Genomic DNA, 13851 nt, shown 5'->3' on the forward strand with positions numbered 1-13851 from the left:
ATAAGGTGGTTAAGAAGACATATGGGATACTTTCCAATATTAACCAAAGCATCAAAGCTAAACAGAGAGTTTAGCTTGGACTTTATAAAATTCTAGCTGGGCTACAGCTAGAGTACAGTGTACAGTTCTGGCCACCACACTACAGAATAGATATAGTTGCATTTGAGAAGATACAAAAGAGATTTATGAGGATTTGACCAGGAATGGAGAATTTTATCTACGCAGAAAGATTGGATTCCACCAGGGTTGTTTTCTTTGGAACATAGGAGCTGAGAGAAGATTTAATTGAGGTGCTTAAAATTCTGAGGGACCCAAATAGAGTGGATGGGAAGAAACAATTTCCTTAACAGAGGGGTTAATATCCAGGGACATTGGTTTAAAGTGATTAGCAGAAGTAAAGGGGCCCTGAGACTTTGTTTTCACCCAGAGGCTGGTCGGGATCTGCAACTCACTGCACGAAAAAGATGCTGGGAGCAGAAAAGCCTCAATGTTGTAAAACATAACCTGGATATGTATTTGGCTCTACAGAGTGTTAGGAATTTGATGTCAATTGTTCAATTGAAGTCACTGATAAATAAAGGGGCCACAGGTGGTTCTAGGTGTTGGTGGAGAATTGTACGTGGAATTGGATCAAAGAAATAAAAGTAGTTTATGAAGAAGTTGAACTCATGTCTCCTTTACTGAACAGCAACCGAGAGGCCCTAACAGAAAGCTTCAGAGCAAGAGTTGTATTGTGGCATTAGGGTAAATAACTTATTATTTGGCTGGCACCAGCATGATGGGCTGATTGGCCTCATGTGACATAAATGTTCTACGTTTGGGCTACAATGTATGTAGCCCACCAACACCTTTACTTTCTCAGAAGACTAAGGAAATTTGGCATGTCAACTACGACTCTCGCCAACTTTTACAGATGCACCATAGAAAGCATTCTTTCTAGTTGTACCACAGCTTTATATGGCTCCTGCTCTGCCCAAGTCTGGAAGAAACTACAAAAGGTTGTGAATGTAGCTCAATCCATCACACAAAGCAGCCTCCCATCCACTGACTCTGTCTACACTTCCTGCTGCCCGGCAAAGCAGCCAGCATAATTAAGGCCCTCCACGCACCCCGGACATTCTCTCTTCCACCTTCTTCCTTTGGAAAAAGATACAAAAGTCTGAGATCACGTACCAACTGCCTCTTCCCTGCTGCCATCAGACTTTTGAATGAACCTACCTCGCACTAAATTGATCTTTCTCTACACCCTGGTTATGACTGTAACACTACATTCTACACTCCCTCCTTTCCTTCTCTATGAACGGTATGCTTTGTCTGTTTAGTGTGCAAGAAACAATACTTTTCACTGTGTACTAATAGATGTGACAATAATAAATCAAATCAAAATGATAGCAGGCCAAACTGAAGCCTTCCTTAGTGCTTAACTTCATTGCAATGTTAATGTAAGCCTACTTGTGACTATTAAATAAACTTAAACTTAAAAATAATAAACTTTAAACCTTATGAGTGAAGAGTGTGGGATATGGGGGGAAAAGTAATTGAGGCACAGGGTCAACATTACCATGTTTTACCACAAGACAGAAGCACAAGGGAAGGCATATGGACATTTTAGATTGAATTATTTTATGCACAGAAAGGTGAACGTGTGAAACAGATTCTCCAGGGAGGTAGAGAGTGGGAACAAAAGAGGAACACTCGCACAGAGATTCACCAGAGTGTTGGTTGAATGTGATTATATTTGACACGAGCCTTTTTAATGGGAGTGTTCTCTCAGGCCTGTATTTTCCCATATTCCATTCAATATAATTTGTGGGGAGTTAAAACATAAAATTGCAGAATAACTGAGTCTGATTGAGACATCTGGATATTCCACAGATTTAAAGAAGAATAATAATGGGATTCAGAATTCAATTTTGACCCTTTCACAAAGTATCAAAAACACTAATGCAGCCCAGGACAAAAAATTATCTGATTGGAGCTACTTCTGTGATTCTTAATTGGGTTCTGTGTTGAATTAACTCAATTTGAGGAGAGTACAGAAACAGCCATAGAGTGTTGGGGGAGGGTTGTTGCTGCACGTTACAAACAGAAGAGGGGCATTAAAATAAAGAATTAACACCAAAATGGAGAGAAGAGGGAAATGAGAAAAGGAGGGAGTAAAGAAAGATGCAGGGAAAGTGAGTGAATGGTGAAGAGGAGAGTGGTGGGTGCAAAAGATAAAAGCAAGTGGGAGGGTGTGAGAGTCAGAGTGAGCTGGAGCAGAAGAGGAAAGCAGTCAAAGGGAGAGAAATGGGACAGTGGGAGAGTATAGAGAGAGAGAGGAGGAGGTGAGACAGAAAGAGAAGCAGAGGAAATGAGACTTATGGAGAGAGATTCAATAACGATGTTCTGGTCAGAGCAGACAGCGAGAAACTGTTCCCATTGGCAGAGGGGTCAAGAACCAGAGGTCACCAATTGAAGGGAATTGGAAAAAGAAGCAATGATGAAATGGGAAGATGTTTTTATGCAGCAAATGGATTAGGATCTGGCTGAGGGTGTGGCGGGGACAGGTTCAAACATGGCTTTCAAAAGGGATAACATCTGAGAGGAAACAAGTTATAGGGCTACAGGTTAAGGTGTACAGGTTAGGTGGATTGACCATGCTAAATTGCCTCTTCGTGTCCAGACATGTGCAGGTTAGGTGGATAGGCCATGCTAAATTGCCCCTTAGTCTCCCCCTAGTGTATGGGGGTTTAGCAGGGTAAATGTGTGAGGTTACAGGAATGGGGCCTGGGTGGGATTGTGGTCAGACTCAATGGGCCAAATGGCATCCTTCTGTACTGTAGGGATTCAGTGATCAAGGTAAGATGAATTAGCCATGGTAAATGGGGTTATGGGGATAGGACGAGATGATACCCCGGATAAGATATTGTGTCAGAGATTTGGTGTAGAACCAATGGGCCGAATGGCTCCTTTTGCACTGTGGGGATTCTTATGTTCTTATGAAAGTCAGCGGATTGGGATTTGTTGATTTTCTCTTGCATGGAACTGGTGGGGCAGCAATAGGCCGAATTGGCACCATGGGCGTGATCTTACTTGCCGTTCGCAACACATTCCCGCTGCAGTGAGGTATGAGAATTTGATGACCAGCCAAATCTCCATCCACGATGGCGGAATGGGAAAATCCTGCTGGCATGAATGCAAGAATCAGGTCCCGTGTTGCAACCATTCTATCTTTGTATGGGGCGAAAAGGAAATAAAATGAAAGAGGCACTTACTACTTAGCCCATTAATAGCTAGATATCCCCTGTTTGTAGAGCTCACTGTTATGAACCAGGGGTGGATTCGGCACTCTGCTGAATCCTCTGAATCTGAAAGTTTGCTAACATTTTTTACTATGTGCCACTGGGTGGAAATAGAGCAGGAAGCCTGGCCTTGGGGTGAGGAAGGGAAATGTCAGTGGATGTTTAAGGTAATGTTAGGAGTGAGCAGACAATGCAGGAGAGTTAGGGTGCAGGGACCTCTGTTACGAGAAGCATTGCAGCCTGATCCTGAGTCAGGATCTTAAGTGGAAGCTACAGCATGCAAAATTAGTAGTGCATGCAGGTAGGGAGCATTGCAACAAAAAGCTATGCGGAAATGTTATATGCTATGTCTCTGTGGCGCAATCGGTTAGCGCGTTCGGCTGTTAACCGAAAGGTTGGTGGTTCGAGCCCACCCAGGGACGGTTGTTTTTATTCTGTCCGATGACTTGCGTGTTATTAGATAAATGAGCAACAGTTCAATTGTATCTTCTTTTTGGCCACACATTTAGTGGGACCGATCCATTTCTAAACAGGTCCTTAACCAGCCGTCTTCTCACTTCCCTTTCCATTGTTGTAAGGTTTTTGCAACAAAATAGATCCCTTTAATCAGGAGAAGAAAGAAAGTGCTCTCACCAACCACTTGAAAAGCAGAGCAGCTGAAAAGCATAGTTTTTCTTAAAAAAAGATACAATTTCTTTCCTCCCACTGTTTATTTACCTGTGTGTGAAGAAAAGTGTTGCAATTTCCACACATTCATTGCTAACTGAAAGCACGCGTTTTGAAGGTTTTATTCCGAATTTCCTGTTCAAATCTGGGGGCTAAACGCGGAAGGGGAGGGTTTCAGATGTTTGCTGGAACGGAGAATGATTTTAAAATTAAATGGATTTTGTGCAGAGCAAATCTTGGAAGCTTAAGATGTTTTGAAGGCATCTTTTATTTTAGAAAAAATAGATTTAATATCCAGTACTGGGGGAGGAGGAAAGTAATGAATGTATTCAGTATCAATGATCATTGAGAAGGAAACGTGATGAATGGAGCCTAACAAAAAGTGTTAAATATCAATGCTCATTGGGAAGGAAGTGGAGTGTGACAAAAAATATTCAGTATCAATGCTTGTTTCCCTGAGTGGATTTGTTGCAATCAGGGGTTCCTATTCAAGCTGTTCATGATTTCCAAAGAAGTGCATTATTCACAGAGAAACGAAACGAAAGTGCAAAGACACATGAATACATTGCTCAGTTTCGCTTGCGAAAACTCTATGCATGTCAGCCGAAATAGCTCAGTTGGGAGAGCGTTAGACTGAAGATCTAAAGGTCCCTGGTTCAATCCCGGGTTTCGGCACAGGTGGTGTCCATTTTACTTGAAGGGATCATATTTCTAATTTGTAGTGGGCACAAGTGACAAAGTTTGGGAACTGCAGTTACGCCCAAAGGCTTCACTTCCCCTTCACACTCTTGTGTGTGAAGAAGCTACAGTAGCAGATTGTTTTTTTTCGTTACCGACCCCGTTATTATTTCAACTTCAAAGCGAAAACTGCGTGCACTCATCAGAAAGAGGGACAAAAAGTGGTTGCAGAAAAGCGGAGAGATGACATTGGGGGTGGACAAATTGAAGCAAAAGAGTACACCAACTTGTGCCGAAACCCGGGATTGAACCAGGGACCTTTAGATCTTCAGTCTAACGCTCTCCCAACTGAGCTATTTCGGCTGGCATATATAAACACCCCGGAATATTGTATGTGACTTAAGCTTTGAAAAGAGCTGAACCCATGCAAGTGTTTTTTAAGTGATACGTTTGAATATTGAGTGTATCAATGTCTTTGGGAAATGTTACGAGGGGATCGCGATGGGCGTTTGGATTGCGTTCGTTTGTGTAAGTTGATGTTTGACATGGTGTCAGGACAGAGGTGTGGCAGAGGTAAAGAGAGGCCAGATGGTGCTGGCCTTAATCATCCACAAGCACATGAGATAAAGAAATAAAAATTTGAAATAACTGTAGGAGGAAGAAGGCAAGGAATGTGAGAGCATAAGAGAGTGAAGGAAATATGAGCGAGAAGCAGTAAAATGAGCTATACCAACTCTTGTGCCGAAACCCGGGATTGAACCAGGGACCTTTAGATCTTCAGTCTAACGCTCTCCCAACTGAGCTATTTCGGCTGATGGACAACTTTTGCACCAACATGTCCTCCATTCACCTGCTTCTGTTTGTATGGATTCTGCATGCAAACATATGGAATTTGTTTATTGTCCATTCGGCCCCTCAAGCCACCTCCAACATTTTAGGTTTCTGATAGATAAGGGAATTAAGGGTTATGGGGAGAAAGCGGGAAAGTGGAACTGATCCACTTCAGATCAGCCATGATCTTATTGAATGGCAGGGCAGGCTCAAAGGGCTAGATGGCCTACTCCTGCTCCTATTTCTTATGTTCTTATTTTAAAACGTGCTGGCTGATGTGTTTGCATCTCCAATTCCTCACCTCCCCTCCCCTCACTCCCACAATAATCTATGATTCCCTTGCCAAGCAAGACTTAGATTTAGCAAAATGACATGTAGCCTGATGTCTGGGTGAGGGCACACCCTGGAAGCCATGATGTGGCGATGTCGGCGTTGGACTGGGGTTGGACTCCTTCATGAAAGAGCAACACTCTGAAAGCTCATGGTACCAAATAAACATGTTGGAACTTCAACCTGGTGTTGTGAGATTTTTTACTTTTCACACCCTGGAAGGTCCACCGACATCCGACGTGCAACAACTAAACTGCACAGCAATGTTCAGATCAAACCCAAGTAAGATAAACGTAATATTAAGCAGACACTTAATATTATTGGAGGTCGTTACGGTGATCGGAGAATCAATATTTAGTAAAATTCACACTGGATTCCAACCTTTAACTTCAATCGAGACTTCAGCAAAATTGAGAACTTACATCGGGGAAGCTCTGAGAAGTGTGGGCATCACTTTTGTTCCCGTCTCTGACAAAAGGTAACCTGCTTTGTTCACCATTAATGGTGGTTGAGGGCTCAGGCCTGAACCTAATGGGACAAAACTGACTGAGGGAAATCTGTCTGGATCAGGTAAAGATTATCCAGTTAGAAAATGCTTGCTTGATGAAGTCCTATTCAAATGCCCGGAGATTTTCTGAGAAGGGCTACGAACCATAACAGGAGCCAAGGTGACATAATAGGTCGACCAGGAAGCAGTCCCATGATTTTGCAAAGCCTGCCAAATATGTTTCAAGGGAAAAAGTGGAAATTATGAAAAGGTAGCATAAAGTTCGTGGAATGGGCAGCACCAGTCGTGCCTATTTTAAAGGCTGATCATTCAATCCGTCTTTGCAGGGACTTGAAGCAAATAATTAACCATTGTTCACAGCTGGATAAATATCTGATTCCCTGGATCAAGGATTTATATCTTCCATATTTCTATAGCAAGATTAGGTATTGAGTTGGATGATCACTCATGATCGTGATGAATGGTGGAGCAGGCTCGAAGGGACGAATGGCCTCCTCCTGCTCCAACCTTCTACATGCAGAGCTGGCAGGAGGATTCTTTTTCTCAAAGTAAGATACAAGTCCTCCTTATTTGACATTGCAGCCAGATGAGAATTTGTAGAAATATTCCATGATCGATACCCGAAAGGGCCTCAATCAACCCACAAGGCGAAACATTGTGTTATTGTCAGCCTGCTCAATCGTGCAGAGGACAATGAAGAACATGTTACAGGGTTTATCCCAGTTGGTCATGTCTCTGGATGACGTTCTCAGTACAGGTAAAACAAAGGCATAACGCCAACACAATTGGAGCATGTTCTTAGTCGTTTTTCAGGGGCCAGCTTGCACAGAAGAAGAGAGAAAACAGGGAGTCTCAGCTGGAAATATATTGAGGTGTGTCAGTGGTGCAGACATTCCAGCTTCTGACATCGTACCTGAAGCGCGATGAGGAGTGGAATTTCTTCATAAGTAAAACAAATCTGATCAAAGGACACCAGCCTCTGAGGAGTTATGTCACAGCGTATATGTGCATTTTGCATCAGTCTGTCACCTGCACAAACAACAGCTTCCTTGCTCTCCTGCCTCAGCTTCTATATCTGCAGCCGCTGCAAAGTGAAGAGCATGCAAAAGCTGCACACTTGTCCATCTGGCTTGTCCACCATCATGTTCTCAAATGCAGTGGGTCTCTGGCATTTTGGCTGGAGCGCAACTGCGGGCCACAATGAGGAATGTGGAGGGGTGAAACAAAAGGCAATGCTGAAAGGGGATGGAAGAACGCTAGAATATTGAGTGTGGAAATGTCTGTAGAAAATATTGACAGGAGATTGCGTTTGGTTTGTTGCAGCTTGCGTGAATTGATGTTTGAAGCCAGTGCGAGACAAAATGCAGCACCAATTAGCAGATAGCACAGAAAGCCAGCAAGGGGATCCTGCCAAAACCCAGGATTGAACCAGGGACCTTTAGATCTTCAGTCTAACGCTCTCCCAACTGAACTATTTCGGCTGGCACTGCCACAGTGCAAAGCTCTTCTCTGTTCCATCGCTCAGCTACCAGCCATTCAGTCCCCTCCTTTGCTATTTCTTGCAAACTTCCTCAACATCTGGCACATTTAACCAAGCAGTGACCTGCAACGTTAAGCCTCTTCCACTCTGCAATCATGCTGCCTCACCTGCTGCCTAGTTCCTGCACCCTCTGCTATTTTACATCAGTCTGTCACCTGCGCTGACAATGGCTTCCTTGCTCTCCCACCTCAGCTTCTATACCTGCAGCCGCTGCAAAGTGAAGAGCATGCAAAAGCCGCACACTTGTTCATCTGGCTTGTCCACCATCATGTTCTCAAATGCAGCAGGTCCCTGGCATTTTGACTGGAACGCAACTGCGGGCCACAATGAGGAATATGGAGGTGTGAAACAAAAGGCAATGCTGAAAGGGGATGGAAGAACGCTAGAATATTGAGTGTGGAAATGTCTGTAGAAAATATTGACAGAAGATTGCGATGGGCATTTGGTTTGTTGCAGCTTGCGTGAATTGATGTTTGAAGCCAGTGCGAGACAAAATGTGGTGCCAATTAGCAAAGAGCACAGAAAACCAGCAAGGGGATCCTACCAAGGCTCAGGATTGAGCCAGGGACCTTTAGATTTTCAGTCTAACACTCTCCCAACTGAGCTATTCTGGCTGGCCCTACTATAGTGCAAAGCTCTTCTCTGTTCCATTGCTCAGCTATCAGCCATTCAATCCTGTCCTTTGCTATTTCTTGCAAACTTCCTCAACATCTGGCACATTTAACCAAGCAGTGACCTGCAACGTTAAGCCTCTTCCACTCTGCAATCATGCTGCCTCACCTGCTGCCTAGTTCCTGCACCCTCTGCTATTTTACATCAGTCTGTCACCTGCGCTGACAACAGCTTCCTTGCTCTCCCACCTCAGCTTCTATATCTGCAGCCGCTGCAAAGTGAAGAGCATGCAAAAGCCGCACACTTGTCCATCTGGCTAGTCCACCATCATGTTCTCAAATGCAGTGGGTCTCTGGCATTTTGACTGGAACGCAACTGCGGGCCACAATGAGGAATGTGGAGGCGTGAAACAAAAGGCAATGCTGAAAGGGGATGGAAGAACGCTAGAATATTGAGTGTGGAAATGTCTGTAGAAAATATTGACAGAAGATTGCGGTGGGCATTTGGTTTGTTGCAGCTTGTGTGAATTGATGTTTGAAGCCAGTGCGAGACAAAATGTGTTGCCAATTAGCAGAATATTCAGAAGGCCAGCAAGGGGATCCTGCCGAAACCCAGGTACCTTATCATCTTCAATCTTGCACTCTTCAAAGTGAACTACTTCAGTTGCTATTGCTAGCGTATGAAGTTGTTCCCTTTTCTATCACACACCTTTCAGTCTCTTAATTTCATCACTCGCTTTCACTTCTATTTCCCCTCATCTTGTTCCTTTGAGATATCCCTGAACTGCTCTGACTTAATTTTCAGCACCTCCAGTTGCAGGACTGTTTATTGCCCCTTCTTAGTCCAGCTCTCACTCACTTCTACAAACCACTCTGAAAGAAAGTGCACCTGAATCCCAGGCAAATGCTTCTCCCCTTCATTTCCAGTTGACAGTTCCCTTTTGAGAGAGGACAGCCTCAGCCCTGTTGTGTAGCTGTTTCAAATAGCTCGCACACAGATAAGGGGCCGAGTGGTCCCCTTCTCTGCTGTATTACTCTGTGTCCCTGGATGGGCAGATCAGCGGGCAGATGACTGAGGTTGCGGATTTGGCCACTGCCAGGCGGTTAAATGTTGCCCTTTTGTACGATCAGGTATGTGCAGCTGATTGGAACAGCAATCATGTTTGCCTGAGGGTGTGTGGCTATCCAGTCCAATAGTGTCTGCACTTCCCAATTTGCTCAGTCAGCTTGATATTGCTCTTAACATTCTCACTGTGAGTTCAAATTCCGTTCCTGTGTCTCAGTGCTTTCCCATTGCAGCCATTTGGTTTACTCAGCACATTCATACCAGTAGAGGTCGTGCAGCGAAGGTGTATCAGGCTGATTCCTAGAATGGATGGTCTGTCATATGAGGAGAGACTAAGTGGGTTAGGAGTGTATTCATAGAATACCTCCAGTGCAGAAGGAGGTCACTTGGCCCATTGAGTCTGCACTGGCAACAATCCCACTCAGACCCTATCCCCATAATCCCATGTATTTACCCTAGCTAATCCCCCAACACTAAGAGACAATTTAGCATGGCCAATCCACCTAACCCTCACGTCTTTGGAGGAAGGGAGGAGACTGGGGCACCTGGAGGAAACCCACACAGACACGGGTAGAATTCACTGGAGTTTGGAAGAGTGAGAGGGGATCTCAGAGAAACTTATAAAATTCTAACAGGGTTAGATAGGGTAGATCCAGAAAGAATGTTCCAGATGGTGGGGGAGTCCTGAACTAGGGGTCATAGTTTGAGAATAAGAGATGAACATTTTAGAATAGAGGTGAGGAGAAATTTCTTCACCCAGAGGGTGGTGAATGTGTGGAATTCACTACCACAGAATGTAGTTGAGGCCAAAACGTTGTGTGATTTCAAGAAGAAATTAGATATTGCTCTTGGGACTAAAGAATCAAGGGGCATGGGCGAAGGGTGATGAGATATTTTTGTTTGAGACTTGGGTGTCACTGACTTGCCAGCATTCATTGCCCATCCCTAGTTGCCCTTGAGAAGGTGGTGTTGAGCTGTTTTCTTGAATCGCTGCAGTCAACGGGGTTAATCCACAATGCCGTTAGGGAGAGAATTCCAGAATTTTGACCCAGCAACTGTGAAGGAATAGTGATATATTTCCAAGTCAGGATGGTGAGTGGGTTAGGGGGGGAACCTGCAGGTGGTGGTGTTCCCATGTATCTGCTGCCCTTGTCCTTCCAGATGGAAGTGGTCATGGGTTTGGAAGGTGCTGTCTAAGGATCTTTGGTGAATTGCTGCAGTGCATCTTGTAGATAGTATGCACTGCTGCAACTGAGTGTGGGTGGTGGAGGGATTGAATGTTTGTGGATGTGGTGCCAATCAAGTGGGCTGCTTTATCCTGGATGGTGTCAAGTATTGTTGGAGCTGCACCCATCCAGGCAACTGGGTAGGGTTCCATCACACTCCTGAACTTGTGCCTTGTAGATGGTGGATAGGCTTTGGGGAGTCAGGAGGTGAGTTACCTGCTGCAGTATTTCTAGCCTCTGACCTGCTCTTGTAGCCTCTGTGTTTATGTGGTGAGTCCAGTTAACTTCTGGTCAATGGCTGAATTCAATGATCAGCCATGATCAAGAAGAATGGTGGAGCAGATTCGAAGGGCCGAATGGCCTACTCATGCTTCTAGTTTCTATGCTCTGGATCAGTAGTGGATAACCTATGGCCCAGATCCACATGCAGCCCAGCTGGATTGTGAGTGCAGCCCAGGAGATATTTTGTTGATTGTTGTCCATGGCATGGTTGCCACATTCTGCTCCTTCCTGTCCATGTAGTTTTTTTCCTACCCATGTGATTGAAGTGATACTTACTGTGGTGTTTGTCTGTTCTGACCACAATCCCACCCACACCTTATTCCTGCAACCCCACATACTTGCCCTGCTAAACTCCTGACACGAGCGTCAATTTAGCATGGCTAATCAACCTAATCCGCACATCTTTATGGGAGGAAACCGGAGCACTCAGAGGAAATCCACACAGACACAGGGAGAATGTGCAAACTCCACACAGACAGTGACCCAACGCCAGAATTGAACCCAGGTCCCTGACGCTGTGAGGCAGCAATGCTAACCACTGTGCCACCCTGCTGCCCTGATGGCATCTGATGACAATTCTTTTACTTTATAATTTATCAAGCATTTTCTGAAATTCACTTTGAAATATTCGGCATGTATTAAATGTATTTAATCTTATTCTTGAGGTCACAGTTAGTGAACAAGCCCAATTTCCATCTTGCAGCCCACTGAGATGAAGGAGCGCCAGCACTGCTCTGAATAAAGAACAGTTATGCCAATTTATTTAAGGGCAGATATATACTAGTGATGGACAGCTCAAAATACCTCTGTCAGGCACAACTCCAGCTTGGAAGGGTGAAATCTGGAAAGGTACAGCTAGTTTGTACTTGGCAGTTCAAGAGGTCATGGAATATAAATTTCACACCCCTACCACTCAGCTCCCTCGAGACCTTGAGTACAATTCTGCATACCCCTTACTGCTAGTCCAGCCATAATGCCTCAGCACAAAGCAATTCATCGACTGTTCTGTATTCAAACTCAACTGTTGGGTAAATAGTCTTATTTATTCTGCCCTCAAGAGGCCATGGTACCACACGATAAGGGATCAGGCACGCAAAAACTTTGCCTCAGCGTCAAAACCCTGTTTCCCTGCTCCTGTTTGTGCCCAGGGAAGAAGGGTGAAGGGATGTAGGGAGTTGGAATGTACCAATAAGGCCAACAGAATTCTGACTTTCTATAACACCTGGATAATGAGTTGATTTGATTTATTGTCACACGTGTTAATATAGTGAAAAGTACAAAGAACAACACAGCACGGGAAACAGGCCCTTCGGCCCTACAAGCCCGCGCCGCCCATTTTAACATTTAGTGAGTGCCTCATTCACATCCTTCTTCTACCTATGACTTTTGCCTACGCCTCTTGGACTCCATAATAAAGGGGTGCAAATTTAGAGAATTATATGTGCGCCAGATTAAGGGAGGTCTAACTTAGGGACAATTTGTTAACACCTATCAGCTTAAAAGCACGTTTTTGGGGTGTGGGAGGAAACCGAAGCACCCGGAGAAAACCCACGCAAGCACGGGGAGAATGTGCAAACTCCCACAGACACCGACCCAAGTCAGAGATCCGACCCAGATCCATATATCTGCACAGTAAACAGTGATAGTCACTGAGCTGTCGTGTTGCCCAGTTTCAGCGTACACTAACGACGTTTCTTGTGTGTTATACAGACAAAACATACTGTTCATAGAGAAGGAAAGGTGAGAGTGCAGAATGTAGTTTTACAGTCATAGCTAGGGTGTAGAGAAAGATCAACTTAATGCAAGGTAGGTCCATTCAAAAGTCTGAGCAGCAGGGAAGAAGCTGTACTTGAGTTGGTCGGTACGTGACCTCAGACTTTTGTATCTTTTTCCCAGTGGAAGAAGTTGGAAGAGAGAATGTCTGGGGTGCATGGGGTCCGTATTATGCTGGATGCTTTGTTGAGGCAGCGGGAATTGTAGACAGAGTCAATGGATGGGAGGCTGGTTTGTTTGATGGATTGGGATATTTTCACGACCTTGAGGCAAAATTGTTGTCCAGGACAATGGGATACTTTCCTAAGAACATACTCTCAGTTTTGTTGTGTTGGTCCACAGTATGTGCGTAAGTTTCTGGGTTCAGTCTTTGAACCCATGGCCTCCTGATTCAGGCAAGTGGGTTGCGAGATCCTTAATTATGCTGGCTGCTTTTCTGAGACAGCAGGAAGTGTAGATAGAGTTGATGGATGGGAAGCTGGTTTACGTGATGGATTGGACTTCGTTCATGATCCCATAATGAAACAGTGAATGTTCCTTGTTGCAGAATAAATAACAAACAATTGCCACTAAACAGCCAATTGCTAAACAGTTTCTGTTTCCATCTCTGTAAAGTTCAAATCAGCTCCTTCTAGCTTGTTGAAGTGTCATTGCAATCTCTCTTTAAGGGCATGTTAAGTTGACACAATGCCAGCTTAGGAAGCAGTCATATTCTTTTAATCATTAACTCTAACCAGGTGATTAAGGTAGGGTTGTAAATCCTCATATTACAGGTGAGATTTCCACTAATCCAATGCCACTGGTTTTTTTCCATTGTTCCGAAGTTTACTCATCCTTCACCATTTACAACCAGACTCTAACTGCCAGAAGGAATAAAGAAGAGAAATGAAGCCTTGACCTTGCTGGGCCAATGCCAGCTCACACCTAGTAGCAGGCACCCTGCAGGTTGCTTCTGCACATTCAGCTGGCTTTCTGACATACAAATCACAAACGCACAGGAAAAGGACATTTGGTCCAAGTTTGAGTTGTCCTTCTACCCTGCTTCTTCCAATCTTA

The 13851-nt window shown here is 44.4% G+C and overlaps 5 non-coding genes across 5 annotated transcripts; 2 read left to right on the top strand and 3 right to left on the bottom strand.

Annotated features, from left to right (window-relative positions):
• Positions 1 to 3632: 3632 nt before the first annotated feature.
• Positions 3633 to 3706, top strand: trnan-guu (transfer RNA asparagine (anticodon GUU)). Its single transcript has one exon. It is a non-coding gene; the product is annotated as a tRNA-Asn (tRNA).
• An 846-nt stretch (positions 3707 to 4552) lies between these two features.
• On the top strand, positions 4553 to 4625 carry trnaf-gaa (transfer RNA phenylalanine (anticodon GAA)). Its single transcript has one exon. It is a non-coding gene; the product is annotated as a tRNA-Phe (tRNA).
• Positions 4626 to 4918: 293 nt separating this feature from the next.
• Positions 4919 to 4991, bottom strand: trnaf-gaa (transfer RNA phenylalanine (anticodon GAA)). The gene has a single exon. It is a non-coding gene; the product is annotated as a tRNA-Phe (tRNA).
• Positions 4992 to 5367: 376 nt separating this feature from the next.
• On the bottom strand, positions 5368 to 5440 carry trnaf-gaa (transfer RNA phenylalanine (anticodon GAA)). The gene has a single exon. It is a non-coding gene; the product is annotated as a tRNA-Phe (tRNA).
• A 2265-nt stretch (positions 5441 to 7705) lies between these two features.
• Positions 7706 to 7778, bottom strand: trnaf-gaa (transfer RNA phenylalanine (anticodon GAA)). Its single transcript has one exon. It is a non-coding gene; the product is annotated as a tRNA-Phe (tRNA).
• Between the last annotated feature and the right edge of the window lie 6073 nt (positions 7779 to 13851).

This window comes from Carcharhinus amblyrhynchos, chromosome 3 (assembly GCF_965287045.1).
Source record: "Carcharhinus amblyrhynchos chromosome 3, sCarAmb.v2.hapA, whole genome shotgun sequence".
Lineage (NCBI taxonomy): Eukaryota > Metazoa > Chordata > Chondrichthyes > Carcharhiniformes > Carcharhinidae > Carcharhinus > Carcharhinus amblyrhynchos.